The 14,779-nt window shown below is 41.5% G+C and overlaps 1 non-coding gene across 1 annotated transcript; it reads left to right on the top strand.

Moving 5' to 3' along the window:
* Window positions 1–14,468: 14,468 nt before the first annotated feature.
* Window positions 14,469–14,541, top strand: TRNAK-CUU (transfer RNA lysine (anticodon CUU)). Its single transcript has one exon. It is a non-coding gene; the product is annotated as a tRNA-Lys (tRNA).
* Window positions 14,542–14,779: the final 238 nt, after the last annotated feature.

The following is a 14,779-nucleotide window of genomic DNA, read 5'->3' as shown; positions in this document are numbered from 1 at the left end:
ACATAGACAAATAAAATATGCAGTAAACACTTGAAGACAACAATATTAATTTAACACTGAATACATGCTTCATGTCTGATAACTGAAGAGCTATGTGTCTTTAGACAACAGATAGCTGAAGAATCGGAAGACAGAAATCATTGTTGCCCAGGGAGGTTGTGGAGTCTCCTTCTCTGGAGATATTCAAGGCCTGTCTGGATGCCTACGTGGGCAGCCTGCTCTAAGGAACCTGCTTTGGCAGGGGGGTTGGAGCCAATGATCTCTCGAGGTCCCTTCCAACCCCTACAACTCTGATTCTGTGATTCTGTGATTTGTACAAAAGATTTCTAGAGTCCTGAGATTGTATCTAACTTCCCTTCAAATATTCATTCAAGGACTTCCTATTTCTTGAACCACAGAAACGTCACAAAGAGTCATGCTGGAAATAATAGAAGGACATATCAGTAACACATGAAATGCAACAGAGAAATCATTTTTATGACATCAGTGGACATGTTTAAAATATTCAAACAACTTTAAAAGTGTCAATGCAACAAAAGATATTTAATATATTTAAAATATCAATGTTGTACTATTTATTGACTTTTCTATATTACAAATCAATTTTTTCGCTAACCTTTCGAGATTCATAATATTCTAGATAGCCTGACTATATGAGGTCATTTTATTCCTCAGGAGAAATTAATAAAGAAGGTACATGTTTTCAAAGTTCTACCTTTAGTCTTCAAATATTTTTTTATGCATAATATGAAATCTTGTGAGATGCTGAAGTAAATACAGGAAGCTGCGGTTTTACCAAAGATAGACAATATGACTTTTGTAGTTTTCTTTCTTGATGATGAATCAGTAGTATAAGTATTTAATACAGATACACCATATTTTTATCCTTCTTGTGCTATAAAGAACAGTTCTTTTTATTATGATTGAATAGTTATGGATTATGGTGTACAGTCCAATATACCAATTTACGCATCTAGCTTGCACCTGATTTTACATTGTTAGTGTATGAATCTGCCATTGGAAATAAGATGTTGAACCTTCCTTTATAATATATAACCAGAACTAGGCATAAAATGTTTCCATTGATTCCATAAAAATTAAATTTTAAAAGTTATGCATCATATGTCTAAAAATATAAGTGGTTCCTAAGCTTAATGGTCTAAATCACAGTGTGTCTGAGCTGAGTCCAAAGAACTACTCTAATCAAGTATTTTTACCATTCCACTCTCTGTCACAAAACTATATATCATGTCTAATCTAAACCTACTTCTCTGGAGATATATATCAAGTTTAGCTAAAGTGACCTTTGAAGAGTTAAATGATCTGAGAAAGGCAAACGTCTTCACGCTATACTGAGTGTTCCTGCTGTTTTCAATTAAATTATTTTTATCTGAAGTAAAATAATTTATATATAATACACCTGTACATTACATATATTATATTAAATATATATTATTAAATATATACGTTGTATTTCATATATATAATATATATGAAATATATATATATTATATTGTATATAATATATATTTAATAATAGTTTTTAATATATAAAATAGTTTAATATATGAAATAGTTTTTTAATATATAAAATAAGGTATTTGATTCAAGACTTTTGAGTTTCTTTATTGATTCCACATTCATTTTTTACTATACTGAAACTATAATTTTATTTTATTTCTTATAAATGCAATTTATTAATAAGGCAGATATGCAACAGCAATTCTGCAAAAATGAACATTAGAGGTGTGGGCAAAAAGCAAAATGTATCAGCTAGCAAAACCACTTGTTTATTATGTTTTTGTTGTTGTTGTATTTTCTCTTTTTTAATTATAATAGAAGTGATAGCAAAATTGTTTAGTGGTTAATAAACCACTCCCAAAGGTCTTCAGTGAAATGAGAAGTGAAGGTAATTTAAGCTGATGTCTCTGCAGACAGCACTGCCAGCTAAAAATCTGTGAATAGCAATTAAAAGGACATACAAGCAGTACTTCTTTATTTTTTATTTTATTTTATTTTATTTTATTTTATTTTATTTTATTTTATTTTATTTTATTTTATTTTATTTTATTTTATTTTATTTTATTTTATTTTCATATTTTATGATGTTACAAATAAAGTTGAAAGTCTTGATTTACCACTGAGTGAAATAGTGGCAGCATTTTATTTTAACACAGTAATTTTTGCAGTAAAATTTTAGTTGAATTTGTATATATTGCTTAAATGCAGCTTCACCTATAATTCATTGCTGATTTTTTTTTTTTTCTGAAATTTTTTGATTAACATATTCTATTATCAACAATAAAACAGCAGGGAGTTGGAATATCTGTTACTTATGCAAGCTGAAATCATTCTTACTACTTGAAATTCATATTGATAGTTCAAAATAAATGATGTGTTTAATGTAAATTTCTGACATTCTATATGAAATCATGTTGCTTTCTGGTCAGAATATGTCACATTGTGTCAGGTCACAAAATGTCCTAAATACTATTACTGTAGCAAGTCATGACAAACCAATGAAACATATTAAAAGACATGAAGTATTTTTAAGACTATTTCCCAGTCACTGAAATTACGAGCATCCAGTTTGAATATTATATATCAAACAGATTAATGTGATTTTAGATGCATTTGTGCTTAGCTGTCAAATTAAATTTCCTTCCCTTGCACCGAATTTTCCTTTATGTATATGCAGGTATAGGTAATATAAATACACATTTTGTGTGTGTGTTACTGTCTAGATCATTTAACTCCCTATGCACAGTGTCTTGTATGGAACCTATGACTGGAGGCAGGTTGTCCAGGCATTATCAATGTAATAGTATTAAAAAGCAAGCAAAACCACAGCCAATGAAGTAGTTTTAATAGATTCATCAATATTCAGAGCAGACCTTCTGTGTGAAGGTTCCTTTAACTAATGCTTGAAGTAACTTCCTGTGGTGTTGCTACTTCATTCTTGCCTTTAAGGCAAAAAGGACAAAGGAACCTATTTAAAAGCTTCAGTTAAACTAAAAGTAAGTGACAATTGGTGCACTGTACTTCCCTGAAGGAAATATATTAAAGGAAATGACTGTTGTACTCAGAACAACTTATCTAAAAGGACTGGACAAGGGGTACGGCTCAGCCTATAACCAGAGTTTATATGGTCATAAGCAGAACTGACATGAAAAAGTCTTTAATAGATGTCCAAGTAAAGATTGTTTCAGAAATATTCATAAAGATTATAAAATACATTACAACTTTAACTTCTCTCGAGGGTATTACATCAGAAAGGGAAGTTTTTGAACTGTCTTCTCTCAACAAGCACACTTTCAAATCCTAACTGGAAATAAATATTCAGAAGCAAGCACATTAATTATGTCCAATCCAGTTAGCTCTATCCTAGAGAAATCTGCTTTAGAAGGATCTATCTGAAAGTCTTGGAAACATGAGTAACTTGATCTGTCCACCTAAGGGTCACTGATGGTCTTTGGCTTTTATATATTTAGCAAAATAGACATACCGAGTTGACTCGTGTTTCTTTTTGATTAGTTATCATACCACTTATTTTTCAAAGTTAAATCTTCTCTTATCTTGGCTCTTCGTAATTGACTATAAAGACATTCTTCACAATCAAGAGCAAAATTTCTAAAACGTCTGAACTGATATTTATACAAATAATAGTAAATAGATATTAGCTATATTAGCTAATACTGTAGTGGGTTTGACTCCAAACTGTGTCATTTACATTAATTTTTAAGTTGTGTTGAAAATATGCTTGATTTTCAAGTTATATTCCATACAAATATACAACATATATGAGAATAGAAAATCTAAGACCCTAGATTTAGGGATATAAATTTTCTGTTGACATATACACATTGATTCAAATTAGTCCCTGATCTTAAAGGTGGATCTTCAGAAATCTTGACTTTAGCTGGTCTAGAACAGCATTCAGTCATCAAACACAAAACCAGATGTGCAAACATCTGTTGGGCAAATTCCTCTTTGGGGATAAACACTGACTAATAGAATGCACAGTGCCTTAGAAATCAGATATACATACTGATAACTGAATCAGAAGTTTTCTACATACATGTATTTTTTGTGATTTTCATCAAACAACATCATCCCTTCTCTTTAGTGCCTACAAGAAGGCATCAGAGATTCACTAACCTTTATGGGAGATTTTTATAACTTAGTACCTTTCCTAGAGGACTTTTTAGAGCTTTCTGTAAAATTTAATTGAGAGTAGAACTGCTAAAATATTCTGCAAGAGATATGAAACCTTAAAAGAAAGGCAATTTTCATCTGGTTTCATAGATAGAACTTCCACAAATTTATCCTAAAACATTATTTTCCTGTATGTTGTGGTATAGTTTCTGTTAGCACATATTCTTAGTTGCTCTGAAATTTAAGAAAGCATATTTGATATTTAAATGCTAAGAGACAGTATTTTAATGGAAATGTTAATTTTCCTCTTATTCCTCACCTCACTTTAAACTATATAAGGAATATAAATTTAATAGGTTTACATTTGAAACATCTTTGCATATCCTTGCGGATTATGGACTTGGGGGTTATGGTGAATGAAAAGCTCAAAATGAACCGTCAGTGCATGCTTGCAACCCAGAAGGCCAGCTGCATCCTGGGCTGCATCAGAAGAGGAGTGGACAGCAGGTCAAAGGAGGTGATTGTCTACTTTGCCCTTGTGAGGCCTCACTTGGAGTACTGTGTCTGGAACCCCCAGCACAAGAAGGATGTGGACCTGTCCAGAGAAGAGTCATGAAGTTGATCAGAGGACTGGAGCACCTCTCCTATGCAGAAAGTCTGAGAGAGGGGGGGCTGTTCAGCCTGAAGAAGAGAAGACTGAGGAGACCTCACTGTGGCATTTCAGTACTTAAAGGGGACTTATAAAAAGGATGGAGAGTGACTCTTTGCTCAATCAGATAATGACAGGAGAAGAGGAAATGGTTTCAAACTAAAAAAGTGGATATTTAAATTAGAGATTAGGAGAAAATGCTTCACTCAGAGGGTGTTGAGGCACTGGCACAGAGAAGCTGTGGATGCCCCATCCCTGGAGGTGTTCAAGATCAGGTTAGATAAGGCCCTGGGCAACCTGATCCAATGGGTGGCATGCCTGCCCATGGCAGAGGGGTAGAACTAGATGATCTTTAAGGTCCCTTCCAACCTAATCCATTCTATGAATGTATGATCCTGACATTTATACAATCCAATTATGTCAAATTATAAAACTTTCTTTGAAAACCTTTGAATTTCTTAATTTGTAGCTAAATTATATTTTGGGTTTTGTGGTTTAATTTGCTTATAATATAGCTGAGGTGTACAGAATGTATTATATTTTATTCAAATATATAAATAATCATTACCTCATGGACTTCTCAGGCTTCTCAATACATTTTTTCTGGTGTCGTTTCTGAAACTTTTTATAAATAAGCCACATTTCATAAACAGGGCATATGAGAATTTATGGAGAAAAGAACTATCAACAAAACAGTGATTTTATTTTTTTTAATTTTTTAATTATTATTTTTTTTTACATTTCACTTATCTGTATATCTCAAATACATGCTAAGTAAGTTTGCAGATGATATTAAATTAGGAGGACCTATTGACTCTGTTGAGGGTGGAGATGCCTTGTAGAGGAACAGAGAGATCTGGACAAAGAAGAGGGCTGGTCAATCACTGACCACATGAAGTTTAGCAAGATCAAGTTCTGGATTCTGCTCTTGCAACAGAACAATCTGAATATACATATAGACTGGAGGACAAGAGGCTTGCAAGCAGCCCTGCAGAATTTTGAAATTCTGATTAGAACAATATGGAGGTTCTGACTGACAGTAAATTGAAAATGAGTCAACATTTTGTCCTGGCAGCCAACAAGGCCAGCCATATCCTGGGATGCATCAAGCACAACTTTGCTATCCGATCAAGGGAAGTGATTGTTCTTCACTGGCGTAGCCTCACCTCAAGTGCTATGTGCAGTTTTGGGCACCACAGTATACAAATGACATAAAACTAGTAGAAAGTGTCCAAAGGAGAGCTACAAAGATGGTGAAGATTCTAGAGTGCAAGGTGTATGAGGAGCAGAAGTCGCTTGGTTTGTTCAACCTGGAGAAGAGAAGACTAAGGGGAAGAGACTTCATAGCAGCCTACAGCTTCCTCATGAGGAGGAGAAAAGGGGCAGGTGCTGGTCTCTTTTCTCTACTGACCAGTGACAGGATCTGAGGAGATGGCATGAAACTGCAACACAGTAGGTTCAGGTTGAATATTAGGAAAAGATTCTTCACCAGGAGGGTGGTTGGGCACTGGAACAGGCTCACCGGGTAAGTGGTCCAAGAGTTGGACTTAACTGATCCTTGTAGTTCTCTTCCAAATGAGATGTTCTATAATTCTTTGATTTTGCATCTTTAGAATGAGAGCAGACAGGTGCCTACAAGGATAGTACACAGATGTTGTTACTATTAGTTACTATAATGAGAAAGTTCTTCAAGTTTCTTAAGTGCATGATTCTTTCTACATACAAAGTTTGATAAATAATGTAACTTACATTTTTATAGCTTCTTATACCCTTTATGAGGCTCAGCATGCTGCATAGTATATGCACATCCTTGATTCTTTCATCATTGATTTGTAAGGGCATATAGAGATGGAAATTCAGAAGCAGTTTTACAACTCACAACAGTAATAGGCAAAAGTTACCAGTTTCAGCTAACTCGAGTTGAAGCTGTTATCACATTCTGTAATGTCAACTGTTCTGCTGGTCAAGAAAAATGGAAGTTCAACAGAAGCTTCATGACAAAATGAAGTATTTCCAAACATATTAATCCATAGAATACAGATAGCAAACATTTTAGAAAGCATCAACAGCGACAACAACCAACCAAGCAACCAACTAAATAAACAAACAAAAACTTTTCACATTGAATGATATCTATTTTAGTTGGAAGTTTTCCTGTGTGTTGTACAGAAAATGCAGCACAGCAAAACTGTCTGCAAAGTTGGAATAATTTTTATTATTATTATTTTCCTTAAAGAATCTATACTGTTCTGGAAACTTGTGTCATCCCTACAAAAACTGAAATTATGTATATGGAATATGATTCTTAAAGTACATTAGAAATTTGGCTATCCCATGGATAACATCCTTACTGAATAAAATCCAACTCACCGCCATCAAATTGAAAATACCATCCTTCTAAAATTCTAATGTTCTACGAGAAGAATTATAAAGAGGAGTAAACAGTAGGCAGACTGTGAAATCACAAGAAGACAATACAGATATGCAGATGTATAAATGGCATGATAAGTTTATGATCAGAGTTTTTATTGTATTTCAGTCAGAGAGAGACACTTCATTGCATACATGAAGGGAATCTCTATCAGCACTAAGGCTAGAAGAAAATTTTCTTCAGTGAAAATGTATCCACTTCTCATATTTCCAATTTTAGTATTTAGATTAATGCATATCATGTATTCGGCTTCTGTCTATGTGTCGTGGTTTAACCCGGCCGGCAGCTAAACACCACGCAGCCGTTCGCTCACCCTCCCCCCTCCCTCTCTGGGACGGGGGAGAGAAATGGAAAGTGAAGTCCGTGAGTTGAGATAAAGACAGTTTAATAAGACAGGAAAATAATAATAACAAAATAATAATAAAATAATAACAATAATAATACAATGGTGATAATAGGAAAGTAATAATAATATGTACAAACAAGTGATGCACAATGCAATTGCTCACCACTCGCTGACCGATGCCCAGCCTAACCCCGAGCAGTCCGGCCCCCTCCCCCCGGCTAGCCACCCCTATATATTGTTTAGCATGACGTCAGATGGTATGGAATATCCCTTTGGCTAGTTTGGGTCACCTGTCCTGGGTCTGTCCCCTCCCAGCTCTTACTGCACCCCCAGCCTGCCCGTTGGCAGGACAGAGCAAAAGGCTGAGATGTCCTTGGCTTAGTATAAGCACTGCTCTGCAACAATTAAAGCATCGGGGTGTTATCAGCACTCTTCTCATCCTAAGCCAAAACACAGCATTCCACCAGCTACTAGGAAGAAAATTAATTCTGTGCTAACTGAAACCAGGACATCTATCCACCCCTTATTCCATACCATTTATGTCATGCTCAGGTTACACTCTTTTCCATACATTCTAATTAGTCACCTATAGTAATCATGGTAGTGATAACATACAGTATAATATACTAATTAACATGGTACAATTCAGTTCATGGGCTATTCTCACCCAGTATTAAATCTCCTTGAGGTACACACCGGACCTCTCCGTTCTTTTGCATCACCCACCAAGTGTATCCAGGTCCCTGAGCGAAAACAATTCCACGAATAGGTTTGCCTTTTCCTGAGGCAGGAGTAGCCCAGACTGTTTTACCCAGCATATTTTTTACATGCACTACAGGAACTTTATCCCCATCTACAGTACGTAACAGGTTTGATTGGGCAGGTCCAGCTCGGTTGGTAGATCCCCTAGTATTGACTAACCAGGTGGCCTTTGCCAAATGCGTATCCCAGTTTTTGAACGTCCCAGCGCCCATTGCTTTCAAGGTAGTCTTTAACAGGCCATTGTATCGTTCAACTTTCCCGGAGGCTGGTGCATGATAGGGGATGTGATACACCCATTCAATACCATGTTCTTTGGCCCAAGTGTCTATAAGGTTGTTTCGGAAGTGAGTCCCATTGTCTGATTCTATTCTTTCTGGGGTGCCATGTCGCCATAGGACTTGCTTTTCAAGGCCCAGGATGGTGTTCCGGGCGGTGGCATGAGGCACAGGATATGTTTCCAGCCATCCGGTGGTTGCTTCCACCATTGTAAGTACGTGGCGCTTGCCATTGCGAGTTTGAGGGAGTGTGATGTAATCAATCTGCCAGGCCTCTCCATATTTATATTTCAGCCATCGTCCTCCATACCAAAGAGGCTTTGACCGTTTGGCTTGCTTGATTGCAGCACATGTTTCACAGTCATGAATAACCTGTGCTATAGCGTCCATGGTCAAGTCTACCCCTCGATCACGAGCCCATCTGTATGTTGCGTCTCTACCTTGATGGCCTGAGGTGTCATGGGCCCATCGGGCTATAAATAATTCACCTTTATGCTGCCAATCCAAGTCCACCTGAGCTACTTCAATCTTAGCAGCCTGATCCACCTGCTGGTTGTTTTGATGTTCTTCAGTAGCCCGATTCTTGGGCACATGAGCATCTACGTGGCGTACTTTCACAGCCAGGTTCTCTACCCGAGCAGCAATATCTTGCCACAATGCAGCAGCCCAGATGGGTTTGCCCCTACGCTGCCAGTTGTTTTGCTTCCATTGCTGTAACCATCCCCACAGGGCATTTGCTACCATCCATGAATCGGTGTAGAGATAGAGAACTGGCCATTTTTCTCGTTCAGCAATGTCTAAAGCCAGCTGAATGGCTTCCACTTCTGCAAACTGACTCGATTCACCTTCTCCCTCAGCAGCTTCTGCAACTCGTCGCGTAGGACTCCATACAGCAGCCTTCCATCTCCGATGCTTCCCCACAATACGACAGGACCCATCAGTGAACAGGGCATATTTCTTTTCATTCTCTGGCAACTGGTTGTACAGTGGGGCTTCTTCAGCACGACCCACCTCCTCCTCTGATGATATCCCAAAGTATTTGCCTTCTGGCCAGTCCATGATCACTTCCAATATTCCTGGGCGACTGGGGTTTCCTATTCGAGCCCGCTGAGTAATCAGTGCAACCCACTTGCTCCATGTAGCATCAGTTGCATGATGCGTAGAGGGGACCCTTCCCTTGAACATCCAGCCTAGTACCGGCAATCGGGGTGCTAGGAGGAGCTGCGCTTCAGTACCGACCACCTCCGAAGCAGATCGAACTCCTTCATATGCTGCCAATATCTCCTTTTCAGTTGGAGTATAGCGGGCCTCAGATCCTCTGTATCCCCGACTCCAAAACCCCAGGGGCCGACCTCGAGTTTCCCCAGGTTCTTTCTGCCAGAGGCTCCAGGTGGGGCCATTCTCCCCGGCTGCAGTGTAGAGCACATTCTTTACATCTGGTCCTGTTCGAACTGGCCCAAGGGCTACTGCATGGACTATTTCCTGCTTGATTTGTTCAAAGGCTTGTCGTTGTTCAGGGCCCCATTCAAACTCATTCTTCTTACGGGTTACTTGGTAGAGCGGGTTTACAATCAGACTGTAATTTGGGATGTGCATTCTCCAAAACCCCACAACACCTAGGAAAGTCAGTGTTTCTTTTTTGTTAGTTGGTGGAGACATAGCTGTTATTTTGTTGATCACATCCATTGGGATTTGACGACGTCCATCTTGCCATTTTATTCCTAAAAACTGGATCTCTCGTGCAGGTCCTTTGACTTTATTCTGTTTTATGGCAAAACCGGCTTTCAGAAGGATTTGGACTATTTTCTTCCCTTTTTCGAAAACTTCCTCTGCTGTGTCACCCCACACAATAATGTCATTGATGAACTGCAGGTGTTCAGGAGCTTCCCCCTGCTCTAGCGCAGACTGGATCAGCCCATGGCAAATGGTAGGGCTGTGTTTCCACCCCTGGGGCAGCCTATTCCAAGTATATTGGACTCCCCTCCAAGTGAAGGCAAATTGTGGCCTGCACTCTGCTGCTAGAGGGATGGAGAAAAATGCATTAGCGATATCAATTGTGGCGTACCACTTGGCTGCCCTCGATTCAAGTTCATACTGAAGTTCCAGCATGTCCGGCACTGCAGCACTCAGTGGTGGCGTGACTTCGTTCAGGCCACGATAGTCCACTGTTAGTCTCCACTCGCCATTAGACTTTCGCACTGGCCATATGGGGCTATTGAAAGGTGAATGGGTCTTGCTGATCACTCCTTGGCTCTCCAATTGACGAATTAGCTTATGGATGGGAATCAGGGAGTCTCGGTTAGTGCGATATTGCCGCCGGTGCACAGTTGTGGTAGCGATTGGCACTTGCTGTTCTTCGACCCTCAGCAACCCCACAACAGAGGGGTCCTCTGAGAGACCAGGCAAGGTAGATAATTGTTTAATGCCCTCTGTCTCTAAGGCAGCTATACCAAAAGCCCACCGGAACCCTTTTGGGTCCTTGCAATATCCTCTTCTAAGATAGTCTATGCCAAGGATACATGGAGCATCCGGGCCAGTCACAATACGGTGCTTTTCCCACTCATTCCCAGTCAGACTCACTTCAGCCTCCAATACAGTCAACTGCTGAGATCCTCCTGTCACTCCACAAATATAGATGGGCTCTGGTCCTTTATAGCTCGATGGCATTATAGTACATTGTGCACCGGTGTCTACTAAAGCCTTATACTTCTGTGCGCGTGATGTGCCAGGCCATCGAATCCACACAGTCCAATAAACTCGATTGTCCCTTTCCTCCCCCTGGCTGGAGGCAGGGCCCCCCTAATCCTGGTCAGAATCTTCTTCGTTTCTGTGTTTGAAGGATTGTCTGCTGGAAGTTGGAGCAGCAAACTTTTCGGAGAATCCTTTTTTCCTGATTGTTTTCTTTTGCAACTCACGTACCCGTGCCTCTAGGGTCGCGGTAGATTTTCCATCCCATTTTCTCATGTCCTCTCCATGGTCTCGTAAGTAAAACCACAGGGTGGCACGGGGTGAGTACCCACCATATCGTCTTCCTTGTGTGGGTGAACGCCTACCCCTGACAGCTGAGACACTGCTTTGTACAGGTGCGGAGGAGAATAATCTCTCTTCAAGTTGGTGAACCTTTTCAGAAAGTTTCTCCCAAGTGTTCTCTTTTGGTCGGTGGGCAATGGTTGGTTCAGGTGGGGAGGACAATAGATTCTCTTCAAGTTGGTGAACCTTTTCAGAAAGTTTCTCCACAGCTGAGACGCAGGCCTGTAAGGAAGAGGAGAGACTTTCTTCGTACTGCCGGAGTTGTTTAGCCGCTTCATCCACTGTGGGTTCCTCATCCTCTTTCCAGGCCATTATTGCCAATGAGCTGGCATATGATGATGGTGCACTCCGTACAAACTTCCGCCACATGGGTCGTGTACACTTGACTTCATCTGGATCTTTGGATGTTTGTCTGAGGTCTGGATCCTCATAAATCACTTCCCGTACGGCTAATTCCCTCAGGTACTGGATTCCCTTCTCCATAGTGGTCCACTTGCCTGGTAGACATAAAATATCTTCCTTGAAGGGATACCTTTCCCTCACAGCTGAGAGGAGACGCCTCCAGAGGCTGGTGGATTGTGCTCCATCTGCAATTGCTTTGTCAATGCCGGCGTCTCGAGCAAGGGATCCCAACCGTCTGGCTTCCCTGCCATCTAATTCCACACAATTGGCTCCAGAGTCCCAGCACCGGAGCAGCCAGGTGACAAGCTGCTCACCTATACAGCGACCAAAATCTTTTCGCACATCTCGTAGCTCGCGCTCGTTTAGGCTTCGGGTAGTTACTGTTGCTTTTTCGGCATCCTCATCTTCCTCCTCCTGAATCCTTGATGGCCCAGCGTCGTCATCATCTTCGTCATCTCTATACTTAGTTTTGGCAGAAGCCTTACCTGGATTGGCAGAAGACTCTCTGCGTTCTAAACGACTTGAATTTCTATACCATATTTTCACCTTCTCTACAGGGGCAGCTTGCACTGCTACTGCTCGTTTCTCTGACTTTGTTACAGGGTCTGCCACAGGGGTTGGAATGCCCTCTGCAGGGTCAACTTGCACTGCTACAGCTCGTTTCTCTGACCCCGTTACAGGGATTGGAATACCCTCTGCAGGATCAACTTGCACTGCTACAGCTCGTTTCTCTGACCCCGTTACAGGGGTTGGAATACCCTCTGCAGGATCAACTTGCACTGCTACAGCTCGTTTCTCTGACCCCGTTACAGGGATTGGAATACCCTCTGCAGGGTCAACCTGCACTGCTACAGCTCGTTTCCCTGACCCCGTTACAGGGGTTGGAATACCCTCTGCAGGGTCAACTTGCACTGCTACAGCTCGTTTCTCTGACCCCGTTACAGGGATTGGAATACCCTCTGCAGGGTCAACCTGCACTGCTACAGCTCGTTTCCCTGACCCCGTTACAGGGGTTGGAATACCCTCTGCAGGGTCAACCTGCACTGCTACAGCTCGTTTCCCTGACACGGCCACAGGAGCTGGAGCAGTTGCAGGAACCGGAGCTGTAGCGGCTACAGGAGCTGGAGCTGGAGCGGCTTCAGGAGCTGGAGCTGGAGCAGCTTCAGGAGCTGGGACTGGAGCAGTTGCAGGAACTGGGACTGGAGTAGTGGCCGGAGCTGGAACTGGAGCGACTGCAGGAACTGGGACTGGAGCGGCTGCAGGAGCTGGAGCGGCTGCAGGAGCTGGAGCTGGAGCGGCTGCAGGAACTGGAACTGGAGCGGCTGCAGGAGCTGTAACTGGAGCGGCTGCAGGAGCTGGAGCTGGAGCGGCTGCAGGAGCTGGGACTGGGGCGGCTGCAGGAGCTGGGACTGGGGCGGCTGCAGGAGCTGGATTTGGAGCGGCTGCAGGAACCGGATCTGGAGCGGCTGCAGGAACCGGATCTGGAGTGGCTGCAGGAACCGGATCTGGAGCGGCTGCCGAGTCCACCGTAGGGATCACAGTGGCCGTTGGATCTGTCACAGGGCTTGGAGTGGCCGCAGGGTCTGTCACTAAGTTGATAGCAGTATCAATGGCAGCTCGATAGGCATGAGCCAGGCCCCAGCACGTTACAATGATTTGTGTTACTTTGGAACTGCCAGCATCATGACACCTTTTTTTCAAGCATTCTGCCAGTTTTTGAGGATTTTGCCATTGCTCAGGGGTGAATTTCCAACACACTGGGGGTGCCAACTGCTCTAGATGCCTGCCCATATCCACCCATACTCCCTGCCACCCACAACTATCCTGCCTCCGGGCAGATCTCCGGATGAGCTCCCCAAGTAGTTGTTTAACTTTAAGCAGAATCTGAAGTGCATTCATGAGGCAGAACAACAAGACTATGGTATTCCGAGTATCCCAATAATATTCAATATCTTGGAGAGCTATTTTGACAAGCTCAGGGGATAAGAGGGTGGTGAAGGAGGAAGGCAGATATTTTGAGGGAGAAGGCAGAGTGATCCAGGAGGATACAGGGGTGGTGAAGGAGAAAGGGAGAGTAATCAAGTAAGAAAAATTATCTTCCCCTTTTCCCTCCACAGATTGACTCCCTAATGGAAAAAAACAATAGGTATAATTGCTAATAGTTTCCAAGATACAGTTTCCAAAGTACAGAGTCGACGATGTTACTGAATACAAATAACAAGTTAGAGTCATGACCACATATTTCATCGTCTCATAAGCCATTGCTACAACACACAGCACCATAATGATCTGAAACCAGGGCCCGGAGAGGATAAACAACACGACAGAGAGCAAATACGGAAAATAATGTACTATAATACTCAATTTGGAAAACAGGCGCAGCGGAAGCGTGCTGGGCCCATAACCCGGCCCAGCTGGGCCCGGCTAGCTCAGTCGGTAGAGCATGAGACTCTTAATCTCAGGGTCGTGGGTTCGAGCCCCACGTTGGGCGCCAAAAAGACTGTCGTGGTTTAACCCGGCCGGCAGCTAAACACCACGCAGCCGTTCGCTCACCCTCCCCCCTCCCTCTCTGGGACGGGGGAGAGAAATGGAAAGTGAAGTCCGTGAGTTGAGATAAAGACAGTTTAATAAGACAGGAAAATAATAATAACAAAATAATAATAAAATAATAACAATAATAATACAATGGTGATAATAGGAAAGTAATAATAATATGTACAAACAAGTGA

Source organism: Anas platyrhynchos, chromosome 1 (assembly GCF_047663525.1).
Source record: "Anas platyrhynchos isolate ZD024472 breed Pekin duck chromosome 1, IASCAAS_PekinDuck_T2T, whole genome shotgun sequence".
Taxonomy (NCBI): domain Eukaryota; kingdom Metazoa; phylum Chordata; class Aves; order Anseriformes; family Anatidae; genus Anas; species Anas platyrhynchos.
This window is presented reverse-complemented; position numbering and strand designations above follow the sequence as displayed.